Raw genomic sequence first — 6,847 nt, 5'->3', positions numbered from 1 at the left:
GATATGTGACGTTAATAGTTGACAAAACTAAAATCTGGTCCAGCACCCATTCATTTGCAAATACTACACACCATTATAATGTACATGTGCACAACGAGCAACAGGGATAACCAAATATAGTTGACAGTGCTGCGCAAGCAAGACCCCTATATTTTGCAAATTCCTCAAGGTGCAACAGAGAAAAACTAATAACATTATACAAATGTGTAGGCGAGACGAACATACTTCTTACATTGTCGTCTTAAAGTGATATTAAGTCATTTCGATTTTTAAAAAATATCAATGATTTGATATTACCTAATCTTAGACCGTCTCTCTCAAGCAAATATCTGAGCGAGCGAGTTACACTGAGATTAATATCAAATGAGTGACTATCATATTTTTAAATCATGAAATTGACCCTCGTTTTATACTTCTGAAACCCTGGTCGACTATTCACTATGTTCAACTAACGTGTCGCCTCGAGAAAACCAATATGATCTCAGTTGATAGGGATCTCGAGGTTTCACTTCTGATGGTTTTTCGGAAAAGACAGGTACGCTTGACAAGAGATAATGTAATCACTGGTAATTCATAGTTACTCTTGGTATTTATATATTCCAATCGTTCACCGAGCGCACGACTCAAGAGAACCAATATAAAAGTGTGAACCCTGTTTATTCATAGTTACGATACGTATACGGATTCACTTATATTGGACAAGTTGTAAGTCATGGGAATAAGCGCCTTCAACCTCGGTCTTTAGGCAGCGTCAGGAAACAAATATTTATAAAATATATACGAAATAAAATAAATAGGCACTTTATTTACTTTATGGAAAACAATTTTTTTTTCGCTAACACACTAAATAAAATATGTAAAACCGTATGTATTTTATATGTAAAACCGATAGTTTATCTATACAATAAAAAAAAAAATGCGTAGAGGGCGGTATATAAAGGAAAATTATAATGTATGGAGAGAAAAAAATTGTATCAAAAACTAAACCGAACATCATTTTTAATTTCCACAATTTCCATAACTCGCATATTAAAATTGTAAATCCGAGCTCTCGTTGAAAATGTTATCCATAGTTTTCCTATTGTTGTACAAGTACTATTTAGTAATTTTTGATGGTTTATTCCCGATATTTGGGTTCAAGTTAATGCAAGATATTGTTTTAAAAATACTATCAGAAAAACTGGATTTTTGGTTAACAACCGGTTATTCGTATAATAAAATAAAATCCGGTTACATTCTATAGTTTCAAGGAATAGGAGCACATGATTAAAAAATTGCATATTTATAAAAAAAATTGCTGACTCTACAATGCATGAAGTGGGCATGCCTACTTGAGGCTCGGATAAACGTGTTTCTCACATGGGTAATGCATTATTTACCTGTCGCGCTCACTCAATAACAAGGAAATTTTAAATATTATTTAGAAAAAATTATGTGTTCTAATGTTATAACGGTACTTACGAATGAAAAGTGATACCGTGAGCTTTGTTTTTGTGCTTGGAGCTATTGAAGCACTGGAAAAAGGCGCAACACGGCATTCTTTGGCAATATTTTATCGAATTTGATGACAATGTTGACACTTTAGCGTCACCCGTACGACTAATTCAATATAGGTCCCGGAACCTATATTTTGTGGTTCACGATCGAGCGCCTGGTACCTCATCTACCCCTATTACGTACATCAATGGTAATTTACGAGATAATTTAATCTATAAATTATGTTTAGTGTGATAAAACCTCTTTGAACTAACATTTGAAACCTAATAGTTGGTTAGAAAAAAAAAGTATTACTCGACCAATTTGAGAAGGCTCCGTTTCCATGCATATCATTTGCAATCAGTTACCTTCTTAACTCAGTCGGATAATATAATGAAAAAGCCCAAGTGTTATAATATACTGAAAAAGCACGCGTGTTTAATATCTAAGATTATGAGTCAAAACACACGTCGTTTTGAGCAAGTGTGTTGAAAATAAGTATTAATCATCAACTTATTTTGTTTTAATACAAAAACTGTTTCAGTCATACCCCTCTTCCCCAATGCATGCTCTATACAATATTTCCGAGACGTAGTGGTTATGTCAAGCAAAGAGCGATGAAGGTTCAATGCTGAATATTTGACAAATTGTAATTACTCAACAAAAGGGATATTGTTTAGACGTCCAATCAGCAGCAAGCGGAAACAACTACCGTTAATTTGTTAAAGTCGCGCATAATTCGATAAAGGCGAAACAGTACAGAAGCGCATGGCGAGTTAGCGAGCGGACGAGTTACTGGAGCGAGCACTTAATTGGGTTTATTTGACGCCGAGCCATTTTCTCTGGCCAATATAATATCTTTATTTATATCTATTACATTGTTTACCGTCTGCCATCCCTTTTTCGTCATAGTATTAAATTGCGGCTTAGCACCTTGAATACCTCGAGACCTTTATTTACTACTCGTACTTCTTCCTCAATTTAACTTTAATAATTTCGCTGTCTAGAATGGCACATAATATCGCATAGCCAAAAAAGATGAAAAGGGACGTCCTGTCCTGATAATATAGTTATAGGTAAATATATTTACCACGTCGCGTCGGTGAAAAACAAGCATAGAGTTCTCCATACTGGAGTCCTTAAGAAAACCTCATTCCACAGCCGGAAATTTCTCTTAAACTGCATAGTGCGCGACCTTCCAGGCTGTGAAGGTGAATGATGAACGGCATGAATGATGGAATGATGAATGGTAGAAAGCGGCTGTTGGCATTATGTCAAACAATTCTTCAGAGCACACCCCATTCTACAAGCGGTAGAACACCCACAAAAATCAATTCAATATCGCTTGTAAGTAATAATTAAAGTTGTAGCGAAGTTACAGGAAGATTCCTAAAAACGTAATTTTTGGGAGAGAAATAATTTTACAACCCTAAAAGTGCGAATGATGACACTTATCGAACTATTACGCGTGACTTTGACTTCTCATAAGTAAATTATTGTCTTATAAGTGGGTAGGAATATGTAGTCGAATTAGTACCTAGTACATATATTTGACAACTTGATTATATTGTATTCAATGTAACAAATTATTGTAGTTATTTACCTATATATGTACAATATGTACATAGGTACATAGCAAATCTTACTAAACATAATGTAGGTACCTAATTCTACTTACCGAGCTCCATAAATCTACTTGGCGCGATATTATGATACGATATACCTATATTTTACTAACCAACATGAATTACTTTCTCGTCTTCAATAGAGTTCCTTGCCGCCGATAATATAGAAATTATATTTTGATATGGCGAAAATGTTTGCTCATCTGGTCTTGTCCTGGATATACGTTTTTTTGTTGAGCGCGTAGTAATAAGATTATCTAGATTAAGATTGGCATAAAATTACGTAGGGACTCATATTTCATAAATGATTTAATATCAAATCTGCGGTTAAATGTACGCATTGATGTTGTTAAATATAGCAAAATATTTAATATATTTTTCGTAGGTACTGTACTGTTATTTTTCTATTAAGTGTATTTCAATAAAAATCGCAATTCTTTAAATAAAAATATCAAAATATTAACTGGCTGTAAAAGTAAATATAAATCAATATTATAGGACATTATTACGCAAATTGACTAAGCCCCACAGTAAGCTTAAGAAGGCTTGTGTTGTGGGTACTCAGACAACGATATACTTACTTACTTCACTGGCTCAGTGACCCAAACAGGATCTTGGCCTCTGACACAAGAGAGCGCCACTCTGCTCTATCCTGCGCCACTTCATTCCAGTTGGGTATTCCGAGGGCGAACAGGTCTTTTAGGACGTCACTCCAGCGGTATCTGGGACGCCCAGACGGACCTTTTCCACCCGGTAGCCCCATATACGTTCTTCTCACAGCACGATCCTCTCCCATCCTCTCTAGGTGACCGAGCCAGCGGAGTCATGTCGCTTTGATCTCGCCATTTATATTAGGCATCGCAACCTGCTCCTCTAGGTCCCTATTCTTCCTTCGCCTCCAAGTTCCGTCTTCATCTCTGATAGGTCCCAGAATCTTCCGCCAGATTTTCCTCTCGGCCACTAAGATACACTCTCTTCTTTCTGAGTCAGACACAACGATATATAATATATAAATACTTAAATACATAGACAACACCCATGACTCAGGAAAAAATATCCCTGCTCCTCACACACAAATACTGCCCTTACCGCTATTTGATCCCAGAAGAAGGCCAGAACTATCGGCTTCATAGGCAGGGTTACTATCACTACCCACTAGGTCAGCCCAATTGCGGAAATATCGAATAATTATTTTATTAATTGGTAAAATTTCATATTTTTTTATTTGATGTGCTCGTGTTCTAGATGTGACGTTGATCCTTGTAAATGTAATATTAAGACTTTAAAGTTTAATAATAACGCTTTTTCATTAAAATTCATGACCATCCCAAGTTTGGGATTTTGAAAACTTGGCAGTATAAATCTTACTCGCACGGCAGGTGTTAAAAATAAACTAAACTTTCGGTAAAGTACTTCGATGTTATTGTTATCTTATACCTTTAAACGCGCAATTCTTGTATATTTATATATATATTTCGGGGATCTCGGAAACGGTTCTAACGATTTCGATGAAATTTTCTATATGGAGGTTTTCGGGGGCGAAAAATCGATCTAGCTATGTCTAATCTCAGGGAAAACGCGCATTTCTGAGTTTTTATATGTTTTCCGAGCAAAGCTCGGTTTCCCAGATATTCATTATTATATATGTACATTGAATATTAGCCATTATTACATATATAATAAGAAGTAGATATGAGTTATTTAAATACAAAATTTATTTTTTAATAGGTTTCTGTTCGGGTGCGTCGCGCTTCCACACTCATAACCGCGCAGCGTAGTGATGGGATATTGAGCAAGCAATGTACCTAAGTACGTACATTATTGTAGAAAATTACCGCTATCATACACTTTTACGGTACATAAACATAGCCTAAATTGCTCCCTGCTCTCCCATTTGTTTAGGTAATAAAAGTAATTTGTCAAAACAAAACTTGAAAGTTATATTCAGCAACATTGCGAAGAGGTGTTCATGTTTTTTTTTGCCTACGCAATACGAGTAGGTATGTAGGTACAACACAACAGGGACAACCAGTCTTGAAGGGCTTTCAAATAAGTATTAAACATCATTTATTAATTGGATAATGATAATATGATATTACATTCTACACATTGCAGCAATAAATAAGCTCGAACAAGACATAGCGAAACTAGTCTTAGACTAATATTATATGTGACGCTTGCTATAAGGACGAGATTTGCTTGGATATTTATACGATAGACCTGCCAAGGCGTTCTCATGGCAAGCGATAAAGTGGGACGTTTTGCCGGTTTTGGCCGTGTATTTATTGGATTTTCATATACCTATGCATTTTTTTAAAGCATGTACAAACCCTCCCGTGAGCTGTGGCACACAGCTGTGACAACGATTGCAACTTATTCTTATTTTCTGTTATTTATTACATCAAATTTTCAACCGCATGTCTAAATATTAAAAGGGTTTTTTAAAGGTATCGATTATTAGGTAAGTAACTGAGAGATATTTGAATCTACCCAAACAGATCGCAATGATAAACTGCGGTGAAATTGTACGACCGCTTAAAGGAATTCAAGGTTACTAAGATTACAGTCTTATAAAGGTAGGTACGAGGCAAACAGTGTAGGCTTAGTGATGGGGTCTCGATGGTTGTTGGTTCCCTTCAGGCACCGAACGTTCAAGATGATATTTTGGCTGCACCTCGACTCTACATGCATTCAAGTGAAGTTATTTTTTTCCTGGTTGTTATGTTTGTACTTTTACAGAATGTTTGGAACAATAGTTAAATGTGTAAATGTTATTGAAATGTTACTTATATAATCTAGTACCCTTATTCATAAAACTTAGGAAGCCCCTAACTTGGCTCTATCTAACAGACACAAACGTCAAAGTGGTGGAAAGGAACAAATAATTATTTACAGGATTTTAGATTTGAGAGCCGTTTACGAATAACGCCATAGGTATATTGGTAAGAGCGAGATACAAAGACATATTCTATCCAGTAATTTTACAAAATTGTAGTAATAAATTCAATGTAGAACGCAACGTCACGTAAGTAAAGTAGCCATTAGGTGGCTATTGTCTGCGGAGCATTGAGTAAACACAGTCAGTACCTCAGTGGTGGAACGTAGAAAGCATCTCATTTTCGTTGTTTTACTTTCTCGTAAAAACGGTATTACGCTTCTTTCTTTTTAGGCATAACTAAGTACCTACTTACTTCCGAAATGTTATTCATCTATACAACGCTAACCTAAAAATTACTGTAACTTACATAAATTATATGTATGTAACACGGAAATAGTTGAAATTGGCATATATGTATGTAGATAGCTTGAGTCCCGGGGAAGGACTTAGGGTACTTTAATATGTCGGAATCGGAAATCATCTCTAAAGGGGGTGAAAAGGGGGGTGCATTTTTTATGGGTAATCGATTCATTTATTGATTTAATCTTTATTGCACAATACATGAAGGTACAAATGACGGACTTAACCACTCAATAACTACTGAACCGATTTAGATAACATTTGGGTTGGAAATTTAATTTAGTGAAATTACATAGGTACTTATATAACAATAACCTCTTCATTTTTTAATGCATGTTAATAATAAGATGTAGGTAATTTTTTTAAAAGATGTGTATGTGTCCCGCCTAGTTTCTTGCCGTTCCCATATTGGGATACCCTCCTGCAATTGAGGAGGAATTTAAATCTTCTCGGGTCAGAGGTGTAGGGTTAGAGCCGGCGTAGCTTTATTTGACGATCATAAGCGCAT

Source organism: Cydia pomonella, chromosome 7, assembly GCF_033807575.1.
Source record: "Cydia pomonella isolate Wapato2018A chromosome 7, ilCydPomo1, whole genome shotgun sequence".
NCBI classification, from domain to species: Eukaryota; Metazoa; Arthropoda; class Insecta; order Lepidoptera; family Tortricidae; genus Cydia; species Cydia pomonella.
Note: the sequence above shows the minus strand (reverse complement) of the source record.